This window comes from Varroa destructor, unplaced genomic scaffold (assembly GCF_002443255.2).
Source record: "Varroa destructor unplaced genomic scaffold, Vdes_3.0 BEIS01000003.1, whole genome shotgun sequence".
In the NCBI taxonomy this organism is placed as follows: domain Eukaryota; kingdom Metazoa; phylum Arthropoda; class Arachnida; order Mesostigmata; family Varroidae; genus Varroa; species Varroa destructor.
Genome location: NW_019211456.1, coordinates 49,681,454 through 49,701,804, shown reverse-complemented (window position 1 = coordinate 49,701,804; position 20,351 = coordinate 49,681,454).

Below are 20,351 nucleotides of genomic sequence, written 5' to 3'. Positions count from 1 at the left end.
GCCCACGTAAACAAAAAATATGGCTTGAATGAGTCTTAAATTCAAACTTTTTCCATTGACACGGTGCTTTGCACGGTATTTTTAGATGGCATTTAAACATAATTCAGTAATAAAATAAACAGAAAATATGAGACGAGAAATATTATAGGAAATAGATATAATTTTTACATTACCTTGCTCAATAATACTTCAACGTATATGCTAGATATCATGAGGGCAGAGCTATATATGTGTGTCGAAAGTGGAACTCTGTCCCCGAGTGGTGGGTACTTTCCGAGGCCGCTGCCCAGTAATTCTCGATTCCATGTTTCAAATATTACATTCCATTCATGTGTGTTGATGCGGTTCACAACTGTATTTTTTAAGTTGAAACTTGCTGCAGTCGAAGGTAGTTTGTCTCAAGGTTGTTCTTTCCACAAAAAAAAAACCGCTATAACGCCAGAAGTTGTAATTCTTTGGAGGAATGTCAGGTGTCGATTTTAGATATTTACACGCCTTCATTATTGTCTGTATATTGCAATCATTTATTTAGAAATACTCTATCCAATCAGTGACCTAGAGTCCTTGATTCTAGGCATACTTTTTCATGGTAGAACGATCTATTCAAACCATTGGCAACGTCAGGGGTAGTTGCTTGGAGATTAAAGCTGCACTGGTTAGAGCAGAAGCAGTACTAAAATCCCAATGCATTCCTGTATAATATTACATACACACACGTATACGCGCTTTCTTATTCTGCCTTCATTGTTACCAGACCCTCTAAAAAGCATCAGCGCGGCGTCGGAGTCAATTGTTCGTTCTGGTTCTTCCTGCTGCTAGTGCTCTCTGTTAGTGACGGTATATTATTAACACTACCTAACTTCCGTCCGCCGTCGAGACTTGTCGCTTCCGTCCAACGTGATCCACTCCTGCACGGCGCGGGGCAAATTCAAAATTTATCTTGACGAACCCTTGTCGCTATCTGTACTCGCCCGCGTTCATCTACTTGCCTGTCGAGCCCAACGTAATATTGCCCGTGCCGACGCTCCCGTCATTCTGTACAAGGTCTTCGTTTCTCTTCATTTTTCGTTGTCCTCGATGCGTGTGCTTGCGAAACCTAAACGTTGTTCTTACCCTGCGCTCCGTATGTCCACGCTTTCAAACCTAGCACGTTAGAACAGCTTGCGAAGAATGCGGCAGAAGAACAACCTGTCAGAATGGGAACAGAGGCTCCACTGAATGAGAAAGAGGGGTTAGGTTATGATTACGACGTTCAGTGAATTATTATGACGGAAATGGACACTGATCCCAGCAAGTCTGAAGGAGGCAGCAGAAGAACGACACAGCTTTATATAGTTACTCCACACCGTATAAATTCTCGCTTACTTCAGTATCGACTCACCGGGTCCTTTGGATACGTCGACTCTGAAGAAGAAATGAGGGAAGATCAACCGGGATATAGCTAGAGTATGCTCTCGGCGATAACCCAAAAATATTGTCCAAGGGACAAAACGCTGTACGAACCTTCTGCGGCCTTGGATATATACACCAGGCGCTAAACACCAGTGGCGTATTTTATATTTCAGTGAACTTAGCTCACGAACATAATACTGAGGGAGCCTCATGCCGCTTTAACTTGTCATACCGGCCTGAAGGCCGCCTCTATCTGTTCCCGAGGTCGCCAAACGCTGTTAGCGATGAATAGCGTTCAATTGTAGTGTAAATATTCGTCCTTGTCGTTATATGAAGTATTTCGTGGGAGCTGTCCGTCGGCGCTATGAGGCTATTTACATGTTGGTCACTGGTTTTCTCTAATAAAACATTTCAAGCGCTTGCCGCGCACGCGTTGTCGACCGGAGGGCATTATATACGGCAAACGTCCACACAAGAGTTTTGAGACCAGATTGTGGAACATATATATATATATACGAAAGTTATAGCTTGAATGATCTTCATTCAGTCGTGATATTATTACGTAGCATTCTGGCGTAATAAAATAATCTGGTGATTTTAATTAGGTCATTTAGAGGAGAAATACCTAAAGTAACTTATAAAATGAATTATGAAAGTGAACTACATTTTTTTAGCTCTCTACCCCATAGCCCTAGGAATAAAGCCATAGAATATGGTATACGTCTATATCTATATATTAGTGTCTATCTGACTTACTTCGTAGGTATTCGATAGCATAGATTATAACAATAGATATGACATCGCTGCGAATAGACAAAATCACTGTTAGTGTTTTAAATTAAGGTTGTTTTTTATCCTTTATTTTGACCGCCATCGAAGTATCATTTCATTTAGCTAATCGGCGATTTAGCTCTACTTTACTTTAGGTTACGCTGTGCCTGATCAAACTAATGTGAATTATAATTGGCAGTGGGGGGGGGGGGGTTGAAGCGCTCAGGCCTGTTGAGTGTTATCGCTGTTACCTTTCTCATTATTATTATTATTTAAACTCGTTTCTTATTATTCTAAAAAGAACTGGAACATCTCACTACTACAAACCTTGGTGCAGAGATACGCTGAAATCACTTCGTGCTGGCCAAACAACACAGTCTGCAGTTTAAAAAGATCACCCAGTACTAACTCTGAATGTGTATTCATAAGTCCGTCCCCCTCTTTCTATTATAATCATAGGTCTCTCGTCTAACGATTTAGAGCGCTGTCAATTAGTGAGGGTTGCTAGAGCAGCCTGATGGTGCCCCTACACATACTGTAAGCCCAGCTGGGTTACGCTGCAGATTTGAAGCATAAACCCTTACGTTCCTTCAACGAGGAACAATTCAGAGAGAGGATGAGTGAACGATAGAGAGGGAGGAATACGTGCACTGGAGCAATCAAAATCGTTCAACAGCACATATTTTAACGGAAGTACGCATACACACACGTACTGTGAATCCGACCCATTGTGTAAGGATGACTCAGTTTGCCCTTCCAATTAGGGATACATCAGAACAGATGACGGGTGGTGACTCGAACGATACACAAGATTAAGATTAACTCAATTTAAAGTCACTACCTTAAACGCGAGCAGATGCTGTGCCTCCTGCAACTTCTACGGAACTTCCCCCAAAAATCAACGATTGAAATCTTTAGACAGCGAGATCGTAGCTGCGAATTAAATAAGCATTGGACTGAAGAAATAAAACAAACTCCTAAATCGCTTTGGGCCCCAATTGAGACTCCGGTAACTCAACAGTGTACAACAAAATTTGTACAACAATGTAATGAATACTTCCGAAACATTTAACAACCAGAATAACATAGTACCGAACGATACTTTCATCCAAGCTTCCAGCATAAAATCCCTTTTTTATGGGCTAATAATATAAACAGAATTACAGACAGGTCTGTCGGAGAAGCCCCAAATAAATTCAGTAAGATCCACTCGCCCTGGCTAGATCTTCTAGATGGCCAGCTTGTTGATACTAGACCTGGGTAGGTGATTCGAAAGAGCTTTTAGCGCAAGAAGATAGGCCGAGGTGTTAAAAAGGAAATTATAAATATAATAGAACATTAAAATAGATATCGCGTATGTTTGGTAGGTCGGATAGGTTAACCGTGCCTCTGTTACAATCACCAGAATAGCGCTGCAGTCACGGCCTTTATTCCATTATCAACGATCCGACAATGCGGGTCAAATGAATAGGAGTTATATCCGCAACAGAGGGAGAAACGCAAAGAAGACATCCAATAAATGTTATAATAGACATGAACCTGACGTTTCTGTAAAAATGCTAATGCATTTGAACGGTGGTTGGCCTGTTACTCATAAACGTCTACCTATCAATTTGTCTGTACATATACATGCACATTAGTTTATAGCGTGTACAATTTTCAAGACATAATGAAAGACTGCTACTCACTGAGGAGAGGAAAAAGGGTTGTTATTGAGTGTGACTATATTCAACAATTATTCGACGCGCTGATCGCCGCGGACGACAGTGAAGTGGGCCAACAATACTAAGGCAAGTGATTTCCTAAAGTCGTACTCGCATAAAAAAAGACCTTAGAATATTATTAGACCTGCGCGAGGTAACAATTGTCACTCATTGCATCGGCATGACGCTGGCAGAATCTAGATGCATATACGTTATTTACCTAAGTAGTAGATGAGAACTGTTTGCTGTAACAAAAATTTCGGGTTTGAGCGTGTTTCCTTATACGCATGTATGTTTGTGAGATTATATATATATAGTTACAAAAGGGGAACGACAAAATAGGGCAACCACGAAACGGTGTTGCCGCTTCCACCCATAATTATACTACATAGTATGTACACTCCCTAGCCTTTTTCTCGTGGGCCACCGTAACAACTACGCCGCTGGGAATTAACGGGGCGTGGGGGTATCGTGACGCGGGGTCGTCCTCTGCGTTGCCGTTGATCTGTTCTGTATCATCATCGGCAATCGGCCGCGACGTGCTATGTCATTGGAGACGTGCCGCATGCGCGTGCCTAACCGTGCAGGGTTACCTTTCGAGACGAGACTTCCTCTCTGTATGTTGGTGCACTAAATCGTGCCTAAAGCTAAAGCTTTCCAGTCCGGCTGACCGCCCGTTGTTGGTATGGCCTATATGGTATTGATGTTGGCACCTATACGTCTAAAAGCTTGTTTATTCGCCAAACTTATACAGCACAGTTAGGCGCACCTGAATGCCGTGATCAATTCACAATATATGCAGTACCTACAAATAGGTACACAAGTATGGAAGCTTCTATGAGGGTAAAAGCGAAGAGTTTTAGAACGGTTTTAGAGGATAGGAGGAGTGTTATTAGATACCACGCGCGTTCGCTGGGTTACGCGCGTGATATTTGCGACGAACACTGAAGTCAATTAGGTCGAAAGCAATGAGCCGTTTAAAGTCCTTCACTTAGCAATAGCATGTCCCTTCATCCCACCATCTGCTGAAGCCCTTTAGTGCCATTCCCTTAAAACCCCTTTCATCCCTTTAGGACCTTATGAGAAGGTCAACAGTGACAAGCGCGAAATCGGCTAACGGTGTCCTTCTCTCCGAACTATTTACCAGCTTTCCTGCTTGCTGGCGTGGCTGGTTGGGCGTGTCCGGACCGCGAAGGATAAAGCGTAGTCACCAGATACACATATAGCAATAGCATGTTCTACCCATAGGTGCCACACAGATGCTGTCGCACGTTCCATAGATAACTCCATATGCTTAGCGTCGCATACATATATGCATAACTAAATAATAACAAACCATATATTAACTCTTATTTAGTTTGTTCTTACTATTGTGAGTTTTATAAATGTGGCGATCTTTTCCTACCTTCCGTTGCTACTTCAAATACAAATTTCAGCGATTTAGCTTGCGGGATGAACTTGCTTAGGGTATGATAACAAGACGCACAACCGCAGTAATGTTCGCAGCGTTATCTTCACTGGCGGTGTTGTCAGCCGTGCTGAGGTTTTCATACCATAGCTTACCGCCTTGCCTTATTAACGCCGCATTGATTCGTCGACGAATCGTTCGCAGCGGTTCGTGCTGAGCAGCGTTCGTGCTTCCTCCTAGTATGCGTGAGTGCCTCCGAGCACGTTCCACTTACCCTTTCGTTCGCTTTTAGTACCTCCGTCACCCCATGCTGCCTCAAACGACGCCGCTTAACACTGTTGTTATCGCCATCGTCGTCGTAGTGTGCAACGTTCGCTGACTCTTTTTCAATTGAAGTTCCTCCGGTAGTTAAGTAACGAACTTTAACTAGACAGGTGGCTCATGCATAACGTAACGATTCCAGCGGCCACATCCATCATCTCTACCGCGCCCCGGTTGCAATGCCCGTATCATTTTGTAGACGAATGTTCCACTGTACAGCGAATCAACAAATAAGAAATTTTACATTAATGGCAAACAACGTGTCTTCAAGCTGCTTTCTGCACCAAGAAAGCTAAGAGCATAAGTAAAGTAAGTACGAAGCAGCAACAGCCGAATTCTGGCCATACATCTTCGGGTTTTCCACTGCGCCGCTTTATACAGTGCGCAAGACAGCTTCGTGAAACATAGAGCGGGCCTCGGGAGAACCTGTTCCGGCGTGTGTAAATCGATGGTCACAGGATATTACCGGGAGTTAAGACATGCGTATTTACATACATATATAACAACACTGAAGAATAAGTGTTATAGGGCGGATTGAGGCACACCAATAAGATCATCGACACCAACTACGCTATCTATACCGGCTGTAGTAAATTAAGCACACGTGCGGCGAAGACGAAATTTCAGTTCTGCTATAACAGTCGGTACCACGAATTGTGTGTTAGACTTGCAAGGCTAGCTACGATACACAACGCCGTATCTATCGATCTACAGCAAAATGTAGGTACGAATGTTCTTCTTCCCATACCTACGCTTTATTTTGTTCAGATTCTTGGCTCACCGTTGATCAATTTGGCAAATCATATAAGTAACAAAAAACAGACTATGTGCTTATCCAAATCGAGCTTGTGCACGCTGAAACTTGTACATAGATAACTCCCTATTTTTTTTTTGTGTTTCATCAGACTTTATTTACATCCTGTTAGCTCTTGAACAAATGCGACAGATCACTGTTATCTTTTTTTATACTAATACTAAAGTAGAACACTTTAATTAATTCCTGTGCTTAGACGAATCAATATTTGGGAGTTCCACTTAGAATTAATTTATTCCTTTATTTTATTTAAATCCATACTTTCGCAAAAAAGTGAATGTTTGTACCGTGAACCATATATCTTGTTCTGTCTAGTTCTGTCAAACACGTATGGACATAACTATTTTATATCAAGATTACATTTAATTTGATCTCTTTTTCTAATTTAGTTTATACCGCCTGCACGAGGACATTGTATTCTGTTTTAAAAAATAATTGGAATTCTCTTTATTAATTTAAGACTTTCCTCAGTTTGAACTTACCAGCAATTAAGCTTTTGAACAAAGAACCCAAATTAGCGATATACTGTTTAGCATAGAAATTGTTTGCTTACCATTCGCTACGTTAACTTCACACTGATGGTTAAAAATGATGTAACTTTCGAAGCTCTCCAAATAGATGTCCTGGATCTACAACAATGCGAACATTTCAGCGTCCACAGTGCCTGTAACTCCTCCAATCGTCCCCTATTTTAGGGCCTTTTCATGATTTATGTTTTGTACTGTGTTTAACGCCGCGTTTCTTCGCGTTCTCATGCATCCCTTAGCCGATTTCACTTGTTTATGGATTCACGTCGGCATGCAGAGGTCGTCCATCTTATTTCATAAAATCTTTTTTCATATCAAGATAAAGAATATATAAACATGAGAGAGATATATTAAAATATAAATAATATACGGGAATATTGAATCAACCGTGTTCATCGTACCAGCACCTCCATCCTCCTACTTACCCTTTTTCTTCCCAGGTCTGTTTTTGTGGACAAAGGTCGATATCGGGCTACGAGGCTGAACTGGCGTGTCAAACGGCTGTTCTACTGATCTCCGATCCAAACGAAAGAGGCGAGAGACAGAGAGCTAGATAGGACAGGAAAATCCTCTGCGTGCTTGCTGTACTCGCGCACGCAGGATCATATAATATAATTTCATCGAGACGAAAAAGAAGAACTATAGAGTCGAGATGATAGAAGAGACGACTTGTTGCCCGGTCTTCGCCTTTTCGGCCCCTGATGGTGCTCTAGTTCCTTTATGTTTCCCCCACCCAGCCCCTGTCTGCGTCCATTGTGCGCCTCTCGTTCGAGGTTGTAAAACAGCAGAAACATGGCCAACGTCGTCGTCCCCATTGCTTCAGCCGCCGCCGCCGCCGCCGCCGCCGCCGCAATCATCGTCGAGGAGCGTGACAAAACAGCCACAGTTTCTGACGCCGACTAAAACGGCCGTCGTTGGCGAGTGCCGGCACTCTCTCACTGTGAGCGAACGGATGGACGGACGAATTCCCCGAATGGTCGTTCGTTACACTTCTTTCATTCGTTCTTACTCTATTATTATTATTATTATCATTATGCTTTCGTCTCTTCTCTTTCTGCCGAGGTTGCCGCTAGTCCCTTGGCTAGCCTTATTTCGCTCTGGTCGGTGATTCGGTTTTGTTGGTTGCCGATGGCGATCTCCTATGTGAGCGCCTGGAACATACCAGCAGCAGCAGAAGCGATGGCTGCAGGTCTAGCCTTACACAATACAGTCCGCCACAAACCCGTAGAAACGATTTCTCCTTCGGCTACTTTGCTATGAGTTTCCAGATTTACTGAGAAGGGTCAGTTCAGTTAGAACGCGCTTGCTGTTGTTAGGCTGCTTGTAGTCAATGTCGCTTTCATGATCTTTAGAAACTAGGTTCAGACTATCAGCCATTAGGTAGGACTTTCTTCCGAGTATATGGCTCGAACGCCTTTTGTCTTCTGTTTCATTCTCTTGTTTTGACGGGGGACGATTGCGGTGCCATGTTTCTGTCTTGTATGGATAACTTGGCTATGCGTAGCAATCAATGCGTTTGATGTATCTAGCTGCTGAGGTTATAGGCGCCTGGAAGAGATAAACTGCTATTGCCCCTTTTATCTGTACTTGTCGGCGGACGAGCACATGGCTCCGATGACGGAAAGCCGATGTGCCAGTGTGCCAGTTGTTCAAGTATCACAGCTTTGTATAAGATCGCTGGCGATGACACCCCGGTAGAAGCCGGGAAGAGGAAGCTATTTTGACAAAAAGACTGAGTACAGTAAGACCTGTGCTTGTAGAAGAAAGGAATGACTTGTTATAGGAGGCTTTGCCGCTCTCTTCCCCCATATCCTCTCCATCTTTCCGCAGGACACACGTTACAACACACGCCCAAGTGCGAACCGACAAGAAATCTATAATCCCGACGAAATAGTTCATTTGAAAAGGCTCCTGAGATGTGCCGGGTCAATATAAATCAGTCAAACATATGGTTGTCGCTATTTTAAATGAAAGAGAAAACAACAGAGAATAAAGGCAAGAACACAGTGAATCCCCTTAGGAGGTCTCGTTAAGCCTCTTTTTTTGACTATCACGCTCTGATATTTGCTCAGATGTAAGTTATTAAAGTCATTTCTAGATGCGCATTTGCGGTTAGTTAGTAGTTTTACCCAATAAAAACAATTTACACCAAAAGTATTCAACAATATTTGAATATAGTCCAACTCGACATCGTTACTCTACTACAGATAGATTATTAGTAAATGCGCATTGCGTCAACAGCTTAAAACAGCAGCCTCCCTAAAGGGCATAAGGGTGGCGTTGTGAAATGCCCAACAAGATAGCTGAGTGGTACACACCTCCTTACAAGGCTGCCTCCTTCCTGACATCGATCAATACAGAGGGATAATGTACAGGAAATAACAGCGTTGCCTCATGCTAACGATAGCGGTCGTGATTTAAACGACTACGGAAGCAAGGCAAGAAGGCAATACCCGCGAATGGTGAGTTAACAGAGTGAAACTCTGATGAATCGTTAGTTTCTTCATCAATATAGTTACCTAACCTTGAATAGCAAGTAAGGTTTGCCCAAGTTATATCTTTCTACCGATTTGCGCAGTTAGACCGAACGAGTAATGATAAGAGTCAACGAGCCTTAACTGTTGTGGTTTATTCTGTGAGGAACTTTAAGCGTGTGTTTATTTACGACATGCTAACTTAGATTTTCTAATTGTTGTTCTTATGATGATGACGACCCAATGAATTGAAATAAGAATTATCGTTCGACATATCGGCTAATCATTAATTAGCAAATACGTTAGATCTATGCAAAATAATGTGTTAGTGATAGGCAATGACTTTTCTGTTATACGGCATGTAGTTTCAAACAGCGGACAATCAACCCCCAAAAGATCATTCAGTTGGCAAAGTTGATTGGTAAAAGGCTATGAAAAAGGCCAATTGAGATATAAAACTAAGATAAACAATCGTCTATCGACGGCGATGATATTTCGCACCAAAGTAACAGCAACAAGGGCGACCACTGTGATTGCTGATTAAGGCAGCTGCCACGCATGATGGGTATTTTGTTGTCTCGCTCCCGGGCCCCGCTTTTGTCATATCCCTTAGAGTTCGGTGTCACATACCAACAAAGAAGCAGTCCGCTACGATCGGCAGAATCTATAGAGGATGAGTGAACAATGAAGTCGCTATCTTAACGTTAATGCGGACTGTCACGCTTGCCGTGACTGGTCTCATATAGCTTCTAAGTTTCCGACGACGGTTGGGGTCAGACTGCGGACTCATGCGTCGGAGCACTCCGGCGCAGACTGGCAGAGAGTGTGAAGAGAAGCAGCTAGACTTAACGTTCGCCATTTTGGCCAGTAGTAGTGCCATGGTATCATTCCGTGTCAAATGAACCCGTAACAGAGAATGTGTGTATTTACTAAACGTACATAGCCGCATACGGACATGTTGAGCTCCTCTTCATGCTGTAAACATTTCGATAATGTATTAGAAAGAGATGACATGGGCAAGCCAGTTATAATACATTTTTCAACCTCTTCGGCTATTTTCAGGATGTGAACAGATGTTCGGGATAACCTCTTGGGTATGGCATTAAGTACTTTCCCACCTGTTTAAAATGATGCTGGGGTTAGCATTCAGACCTCTCTCTACATTACATTAGATGCATATCTGCGTTGTACATTGCGGAAGTACCCTATAACCGGTGTGAACAACACCAATAAAACTAGAACAGGAACAGGGTATTTAATGATATTACGTTTAAGGAAAACGAAAGCTGTCCGAAGAAGAACACGTGTATGAATAGAGTAGCAGCAAATTTGAACGTTTTTGAACAGATTGTTACTCTGTAGGTCTGGCTTAGGTCAATAAAACAATTTAATACTAAAATTGATTTGATAATAAAACAATTTTGACTTAAAATATGTTTACAAAAACCGAAGTTTTTGCAACTGTAATTTCCGCTGTAATTTGCAACTGTAAATGCAAATGTATGATACGAAGAGCGATTCTGTAAGCTCGTAATACTAGAAAGCTAATTCGCGTATGTCTTGATGCAAGCCTTTATTAGCAATTAAATAAAATTCTAAATTACGTGCCTCAGTGATCGATTGGTCCTGAAAGGAGTGAGGCAAGGCTCATAAAAGCCTGGATAGGGTGCTTCTTCGATACTTCTGTAGCAACTAAACGGGTCGATATCGTTCTATCTTTAAATGTTTTTCGCTAGTCATGGTTGGGAACCGCAATTGTTCAATTGGCACGCTACATCTATAGCTAGGTACATTGGAGTAAACGCGTATATATCATAATTTTACGGACGCCCTCTCCTATACATTTTTCGGGACTATTCGTTCGGCGCTCTATTTTAGGGAAAACTTTGTTATATGTATCTGTATTCCCAAAACTACGTTTAGAAAAATGTTGCACGAAATTTTGAAACTTCTGAAACAGGTAGAGTTTGGTTAGCGTTTTATAAAGTTACCAAACTTCCTGAACATTCAGAAAACATATTGGCATTGCTAGATCTTTAAGACTCGATCACGAGGGTTCGAGTGGGATCGACGCTCCTAGCTCCTTCTTTCCTACAGGACGTTTCAGACAGGTACTGTGACGCTGTTGGGCATGTATACTGTGGATCTTCCATCCACACTCATCTTTCACGCACTGGGACATTTCCCTTCGGGGCTGAATCGGTGAATTTTCGATCAATTGAACTTGGCTTCTCTGCGGTATCCAATCTAGGCAGTGAAGGCGAGTGTATGCATGGCAAGTTTCCTCCACGGCGGTAAGTAAATCTACTTTCCTGCATTCCACAACCCCGCTAGCCAGGTTGATCTGCACATTTATACTGTATCAGCCAATGCCCCGCGTTGCCACAGGCCAAGTATCTAACCCTCAACTCGCCTCAAACTAGTGATGGCCTCTTTTCATCGGCCCACAAAGCCATCACAAACCACCACCGACCCCTTACGACCACAGAAGCACTGGGATTGCAGTGTTTCGGAGGGACAACAGGATTGCAATGACCTGACACTGAATTGCAGATGCAGCGCCTTCTATGTGCAATACGCTGTCACCCCACCTGCACTAGGCTTGTCTAGCGATGACTAGAGACCGCTACTCGACTTTTCTCTATCTAACGCTTATCTGAATGAGGTGCATGAGGGACTGAAGCATAGTGATTTTCCCAGTCACTTTGTATTCTTAGGCCTTCGGAAAGTTCACTTCGAACGCGACTCTTCGGGTCTACGGTAGGATATCTTAGAGAAAGAACACCCTTAACTCCCACGAATCGTCTATAGAGGGTTACAAACATAGTGTCGTAGTTAACGAGACTCATGTAGAAAGAACTTGCTTTAAGAGAACATCAGAAATAGCGATAAGAGGATATTGATAGAACATGCCAAGGTGGTTAGCCTAAAGCCTGAATTACCACTATTACCGGCCGCTGACATGGCTGCCGTGAAATTAAGTTTCTAATCTAGTTTACTTGGCCGATAATTACCTTCGTAGTCGTCGTTGTGAGGGACTGGGGGGTCTCAAGCCATCACCCATTGCCCAACGTTGTCTTTCATCATCCACACGCATCAACGTTTATTCTTCAACCTCTACAGAATTAGTTTTGTACGGCAGCTAGTGATGTTTTTGTGTCGCGTATTAACGCATGCTTTGAAAGTCGGAAGGGGCCTGAACTTAGATTGCGCTGTGCCTATGTTGTGGACCGACTCTGGTCCTGATCTGACCATTGGTGAAGCCTCGCCTATTTGACAGAATTGAAGCTCTTTGTGCCACACGGTTGCTTAGTTCCGTTTGGAAGGGGTGGCGTTTATCGAACCAAACGCTCTTGTTCGATGCACAAATTGAAACAGCTTTCATTTTCTTTGTTCCCCACATTCCTTAAGGCTGGCAGAACAACTCCACACATCGAAGTGAACTTTTAAAGGGCTGACAAAGCTTTTAGCTTGTTTGGGTAATATTATAGACTCCCTTTTCAACAATGTAAATATACTAATGTAGTAACCTAGTGTGGCTAATTTCACACTCTGTGATAACCCATCATAGATGCAATGCCTTGAGTTTGGTGTGCCAGCGACAAATTATGTAAAGACAGATCTGTCTCCATGCTTCAGAGCTAGAAGATGGGGCTCCTCATTTCAAATAACGGAGTCTTACGGAGTGAAATATGCTTTTCTCACTGACTAGTTTCATATGTACAGTCATGCATAAGGAAAGGCAAGGTATTGAAAGTGCTGGAAGCTATCAATACGAACTCATGGTATTTTATCTCGGTTATAAGTATATGTATGGCGCTGATCATGACGATAATTATGCTGGCTGTCATTAATCTTATTATTATAATATATCGTTTAATGAATTTCAACAGATTTTGTGCGTTGTATGCAGTGAGCCATCACATGTGAAGATACACATCTAGTCGGGTTGTATTTATGAAGACACGCACTTCAGGGGTGCATCACGTCGCTAATAGTAGGGATTTGTGTGACGCCAACTAATATGCGTACAACATAATACCAATAGCAGGTATATAGTACGACCTGAGTTCCAATAATCACCGAAAAATTAACGAAAGATCGTTACTATTAAAACACATTGCTCTTATAACATAGATCAACATTTTAGTCTTTCGAGACATCGGCTCACTATATGCGATTCTTGAATGAGAGCCAGAATATAATCAATTTATATTAGCGGCTAGTCATTTTACAGGCAGTCAGTCCCAGTAGGCTAAGTAGTCGATGTACCGCAATGGCGAACGACGGTTGATTATAGCTATTTGGTTTTAGAGTCCGCACAAAAGCACTGCTTGTATCTCGATTGCAGACTAGAATTGCCTAATCTCATAGCTTCAATATGTTAATAACGGTATCTGCAGTCAGTTGTCAGCTTGGCTTTGGCCAACGATATCGCTTCTACAAACGACAACCCTTCAAGGTCACGCTGAATACGTGTCTTCGTCACCACAGTGCACAATGCTGCCAAATAGAATATTTGTAGGCGCAGAAACTCCTGGCTCTCTTTATGCGTCATATGACAGTTCGCGAATTTGCGAAGAAAAGCTATGTGGTACAATTGATTTGGGTCAGCTTCTATTTTTATTATTCTATTCATTCTGTTTGAATCTCAAAGCAATCTCGCGTCTTCACGTTGGCATGCGTCGAGGCACTAAACACACGTATGCAGAAGCTGAACGAAACTCTTTAATCCAAAGCGCCATTGCTTTCCACGAAGAGATATACCCCTAAAGAGCATAAGCGGGAACGTTTCATGAAAGTATCGCCTTGTTTGCAACTGCTACAAACGTTATCGTCGCCATCGTAGTGTTTATTGTGGTGACGCTGATCCTCCCCAACGAATTGAAACTACCCCTCTCCTCAACTTTACTGTTCTTACCTCATATGCTTTCCTTTTTTTATCCTCGACTTTTATGTCTATGCATCGAGCGATACGCTGGATCACCATCGACGATCCTCCAGAAGGATGGAAAATCCCTAGGATGTCAATGGCAGGGACGAAAGCGTGCCCAGGTGAGAAGGAGAACAAGTCAAGTCAGACCGGATTGAAATAATGCGCAAAAAATAAATCAATATTTTCCGAAGTTGACTTCTTTGTATGCGTCATCGTCGCAGTTCTCGTGAGAAATATTCTGTATTTTGAATTATAAGCAAAGACAGCTGTCTTTTCGGCTTTGTAAGATATAGCAAATACAAGATGTTTTATTGAATATTTCTTTGTCGACACTGGGTTATTCTTGCACATATCCATGCATTACCTGGACCAAAAGCCCCAGAAGCAAACTAATACGCTGTAGCTTCGGGCCTTGTGACGCGCAGCATAATTTATGTTTAACGCTTGGCACAAATTTATAGTCTTTTTCCTTATTGCTTTCTATCACCCTCCTGGTCCACATATTCGATTAAAATCCTGTTTTAACTGAATATGTGAATTTGGAAAAAACTGAAAAAAAAGTTCGTATCATATGTAATAATACTCATCCTAGCTGAGAAACTTCAATATTGATCTTCTTCGGCACATTTCTATTTGTTCTAAAGTTTGATAACGGGCAACTGTTTGCCATCCTGACTCAAAAACTAATCCAGAGTGCGTCGGATAGGACATTCTTTGGAGTCAACTCCAAAACTCAAGAACGGTCGCTGTTCAATTTCTCTCTGCTCCGCTTCCTTTTACGGACATGCCCTAGTTCGAAAACGCTCTTCAAAGGCACAGCGCTGCCTCTGGTGCTCGCCATCACAAACGCGTCCCCTGCGTTGAAAACAGGGGACCGTGAAGGGCCTGTTAGGGATGTTCTGTAAATTAGGGTTAGCGGCGTGTTCGGGCGTTGTTCGCAATTAGCACGTAAAAGGGTTAGCTTTTTCTAAGGGAAATGTCAATAGAAGCCTTGAATGGTGCGGTAGAACCGGCTAACTACAACGAAAAGATTCTCCCAGATAACGCAGCACAAGAGGGATCCATGCATAAGGGCCCACTAATATGCTACAATAGGAATGGTTATGGCTGTCAGTGACGGCTAAAAAGAAGATCCGATTATAGACAATGCGCTCAGCAGGTAAACGATTGTCCTGCAACAGCCATACCATTTACGATGCAAACCATGTGCAAGCACTGTAATATCCGTGTAATATCCGAGCAGTGGGATCGTCACTCGAGATCAAAATAATAGGCTAATGAGCTCGAGTATCCCTGTTTTCCTACCAGCCGTCGCTGCCCGAACCATTCTCTGCAATCCACAGTACAGTGTTCTGATACGGTTCTACCCCTTTATATACCGTACACCCCAACCTCTTCCTTTCCTGCACCGATTATATCTTCCGTTTCGTCTACTGAACCCTAATTTCTGCCCGATGGTGTCAACATTCTTTTCCCCATTTGCACACGCCCCCAGAGCATTCATAGAATGCTGGAATAGGCAACGACAGTGGAAAAATGAGCCAATTTCGAATTCGAATTTTGTCATGAGGCTGAGAGCTCTCCGAACCGTAATGGCTTGGCATAAGTAACATCGGGTAATTTAGACAGCCATTGCTTAGAAGAGGCTAATGGCATGCCTCATGCCATCATTCTGCCCTGAGCTGCTGTTAGAAACATTATGAAGTCCACGTAATTTTCAGATAGAGAAACGGCTAGTACCGGCCTGCAGCGTTTTGTGTAACCAACAGATCCATAAAATTTACCCATCAATATATGCTGCTAAAGAGCGTTCACCATAAACGGATGGACGGATTTTATCAAGGCGTGCTATGGATACTACGTTACGTCACAGTTAAGCGCAGATGGGTAGTTTCAGAGGATGTATTCTGCTCGGTTCTGCAATTAGCACATCGAATTTTACAGAGGAAAACGAGGCAACGAAAATCACCATGTGGTATTGGATATATATTCGAGAAATATTATGGAACAACTCTCGGTCGAGCCGGCCTTACATTTTGTGGCTATGGTAACCACGGTCCTAGTTGTTAGGCAGATTAACAACACGAATTGCAGCTTGCCTATACTGCCGTTGACGAAGCACACCTAGAGCTCCGGCTGCCGCTGATGATTGCTTTCCTGGACGTGCGCACGACATTTAACGTGAAGCCTGCAATACTGTGAGGTGTAACACACGACGGTAAACAGATTTGTTTCCACTTCATACAATACGCTTCGACACGCAGATCGGCATAGATATATACACATACACATATGTACGCCGTGTACCTCCCGTTCCGCTCCCAACAGGCTGGACGCGTCGACAGTAGGTTAGACGAACTATAGCTATTAGACAGGTATTTTACTCTATCTCATGAAGGGGGCCGCCCTGTACATCGATTGAGCAACTGGAATGCACATTAGAGATTACTATTCTCCGTGCAGAACAATCGTTGTTATATAGCTCTGTCGCGGATATCTCGCATTACGGGCACAACTTGTCTAAGGTAGAGTTCTTTGCAAAAGCCCGTATAGCCATTAAACTAAAAGATATCTTATATTGAGGGCAAGATGAGAAAGACACTTAGCTATATCTGAGTTTAAAACGTATTTACCTCCCTTTAGGATCTTTCTCTTTCGTCATGATTTGGTAAAATGGCAATGCGCCCCCTTCCCCCTTTTTCCACTTCACTCCTCTCCGTCCGCTCGTTGGTATACCATACCATTTACTTTGCTATCATACTCGTTGTTTTTGGATATCGCTGCTGCGTAGAAATTCGAGCTTTTCAATTCTTGACTCTGCATCAGTGCGCTAGTGTATAAATAATTTGTGTGTCACACAAAAACTTTTCGACCCAATCCTGGTTCAACGTCAACAAGCGCATATACCATATGAAAGAGTTAAATAACTAATTTACTTTATTATTTCGTGACATTGTTCTAAAAAGGCAATAATATACTATTAAAGGATTTGATCTTCAGTTATTTAGAAGATAACGGCGCTGAAGCGTTGTGTGATGCATCACAATTTTTATGCATAATTCAAGAGAACTATCCGGGACCTTGATAATTTGAAGAACGCGCTTCTGCAACTCAGAAAATGGAACCAATGAATCCCAAAAGTACTTACACTTATTACTGAATTTGCGAAGATCGAGATCACCAATTTTGGAAAAGAGAAATATCTATGTAGCGAACACGACGTGTAACGAACAAATAAAGATAAAGATCGGACGCCGCACAAGTTAAAACCATTGGCAGAAAATGAATGCGCTCGTTACCTTCCTTCTTGTGGGAAACGATACCCTCTTATGAGGTCTATGTTATTATTGTGCGGTCGAGAGGCCATCGCCTATTACGAAGATTGGCTAACACTGCTCGGTCAGACATAGTGGATATCCAACCATGCAATCCGTGTCCGGCTTGACTATCAAGACCTCTTCTCCTACTTCTAACGTTGTCCCGCCATCTACTACCACGCTTGAACCCATCAACCCGACGAGAAGTCTGCCAGGATGATGTTACCACTTGGGTGGGTGACACCTAGACAGCAGTCCAAAGAGCTACTCACACCCATATATAGATACCCTATACACTATATATAAATAGCCCAGCTCATTCCATACAACGCGTACGGTGCTTGCGGACTAGACATAGTAGGCGCAAAATGCGCAAAGGGTCGTAAAGATTCGTCCGTCACAGTGGGGTGGTTGTCGGTGAGGTGAGCTTTGCGTGAAGCCCAGGGGTTTTGCTAACGGTTAATAGGGAGAGCGGACATTTGTAGCTTTAAAAGAAGGACAGAATGAACCTGCAAGAAACCTTACCCCGGACGTCCCCTAAATGACAACCTGCGAACCTGCCGTGTTATCCAGGTGTAGTCCAGTAAACTGTAGATCAACTTACAGATCGTTGTTGTTGTCGTGACGACAAGCACCGATATAGTTTACTTACACTAGAGAAGTATAAATGGTTGCTCATCGGTAGATGTTGTATAGGAAACGAAGTTTTACGGCAGTTAATTCCTTATGTACCTGTAAATCAATTAAAAAAAATATTACATAATAATACATTGGCAAATAACTTTTGGGGAGAAATTACATTTCTGGCCGGCGTCGTATACTTGTTATTTTATTTATAAATAAGTTGAACTTAATGACGTCTTGTACCAAAGAGTAGATACAAAAATATAAGTGCAAAAATGTTTATTGTCGAAGCCGATACTAACACAAACAGGCTTAATCAGGTGCCTAGGTGCTGTTTGAACAGTTTGCCTATCGAAAAAAAGGCCATTTTCTGAAATTGATAGGGCATTGCCCAATTTTTCGATCGATCACTGAATGAAATACTACCATAACTTCTCGAAGGTATAATTTTATGCACGTCATTTGCAAAAAATTATGTTTAAATTATTAAGTTCTTTCGAACCTACTCAGTGACTTAGATATGATCTAATACTAATACATTAAAAACGACATTTTAGCAAATAGCAGAAAACGTTTTATTTTTTACGTGAGCAATATATCCGAAATTTTAGACAGCACTGTATAAACAATCAGCCCTAGAACGGCTCGAGCATGAAACCCTATTTGCTTCACAAAGCACCGAGGAGAACAATCCTATCGTCGTCTGAAGGATTGGGAATTTTATCTGATGGTTATACGGTCATTGTGGCTCGCTAGTCGTGCAACGCACGTTTTTCACTCGGGGTAAATTCAGGTGAGGTGGCAGATAATGCTGTCGATTGGGGTCGCGCTAAACGTTTACAACTGCTCTGGGCGTCCTGAACGGCAGGCGGGGACGGGAGAGGGCGAACAGTATGATTAATTCGAATAGCTTCATGTAGAGAGAAGTGGCAGAAAGAAGTTCACAGGAGGCTGCCGTTGTTACCAAGAATAGAAAACGCTTGACGTCGCGACGTTCCATGTACTCCAAATGCAGAGACCATTTTATTATCATACATGGCAGTTTTGTTCCCATTCTAGATAATGGCTCGTGTCTACCACCTAATCATATGGGTCAACTGGTCAGTAGACGTAAAGCAGGAGCGGCAAGAGAACGTGAGATGGCCGTGATAGTATAATAATAATAATACGATAATGTATAGGGGGGACTGGAATGCCAGGGGTTCAAGAGGACGAAATGCTCATACAGGAGCATGCATGACACGATCTTCAGTCATACGATCAATTAATTGTGGGTCTACAAATTTTAGTGACTGGTAAATATAAATGACTAATTGTAAATTGGCACTCGCTGTCACATGTAAGCCGTTATATAAAATCTTTTAGATGCGTTGTTGTCTTCCCTGTAAATAACGCGTATATAATCATTCATTGCGAAGTGAGTTTGTTTTTGAGCTTCGTTTAAAGGCTGTACTTCATTTTGTGTTACATAAATCTCGAAACGTGTGGCCACTGTATTTGATAGGCATCACTGATAAATCATACGTATTTATACAATACAGAGTTATTATATTAAACGTGGCTTATTGCTTCGTTAGGTAGACCAAGGACTATAGGGTCGAAATGGAGCGTGGTTGAGCTCAACTGAACAAGCTACAATGTACTGTATTGAATTATACAGCCAGTATTCCGCATGCTACGGCCTTAAGCAGAATTGCATCATAGCTTTCTGAAGCCTATTAGACGGAGTAAGCTTTCCGGTTTTGTACCTTCAGAGCAGTGATAACAAAGATGATCGTGTAGGTCACATTTCGTGTAGGTCAGCTGGTCCCCTTGATCGAACCTCCTAAACCTGTAGATTTATTGATGACACAGTATGCTACCTGTACTATTCTGTTGTTTTACTATTATATGGCGTTAACAAGTATCTACATTTGCGGCTATTTCTACGATTGTTGTTAAGTGCGATTCGATGCTACAACAGCAAATACGGGTTCTTCGTCATAGGTGAAGTTCCCAAGGGAACTGCACGTCATTCAAACTACAATGTACGGCACACAGTGAAAAGCCTATGCTATACAAAGG